Source organism: Octopus bimaculoides, chromosome 20 (assembly GCF_001194135.2).
Source record: "Octopus bimaculoides isolate UCB-OBI-ISO-001 chromosome 20, ASM119413v2, whole genome shotgun sequence".
In the NCBI taxonomy this organism is placed as follows: Eukaryota; Metazoa; Mollusca; class Cephalopoda; order Octopoda; family Octopodidae; genus Octopus; species Octopus bimaculoides.
In genome coordinates, this window is record NC_069000.1 from 11,345,026 (window position 1) to 11,345,814 (window position 789).

The following is a 789-nucleotide window of genomic DNA, read 5'->3' on the forward strand; positions in this document are numbered from 1 at the left end:
CCCTCCCTCCCTCCTTCCCTCCTTTCTTCTCCCATATCCCTCCGCCACACCTTCAACTGAAGAAATCTACCACTCCACCATTCCTCTTATCCAATCCCTGTCTCATTAACCTTAATCTACGAACGTACAAGAAAACAAAACATTGGCGTCATAAGTGTAAGTTCAATATGTAACGGTGGTGGTGGTGGTGGTAGTGGTGATGGTGATGTAAGGACCACCACAACCATCACCACCATCACCACCACCACCACTACCATTACAACCGCCCGTCTACCCACCATTCGCCATTGCTGTAATAATTCTAACATCACAAACTTTAATAGCCACGTCACCAACACCACCAGTATTACAAAATCGCTAATACCATTGCACTCACTACTACCCTACAAGGAATATCGCATCCTTACCAAACCCTCCCCACCAACACCACCACCACCACCACCATCACCATCGTCATCATCACCACCACCTCTACCGCCAACACCAACACCACCATCATTTCTTATCGATTACTTCTAACACTAGTGAATTTTGTGCATTTTAACAAGATGATCCACATTTTTTTATATTATTGAATGTTGTGTACATTTAAATCATATTTGACATTATTGAATTTTGTAAACATTGAATGTTTTAAACATGTTTTTCTACTTCGCAATTTTAAATTTTTACCATTGATAAAACATTGATAAACAAAAAATATTGTTGAAATTAATTTGGTACGTATGTAAATAAATTTATTTGAAAACAATTAGAAGTTTTTCAAATTTAGGTGCATTTTCAGCAACA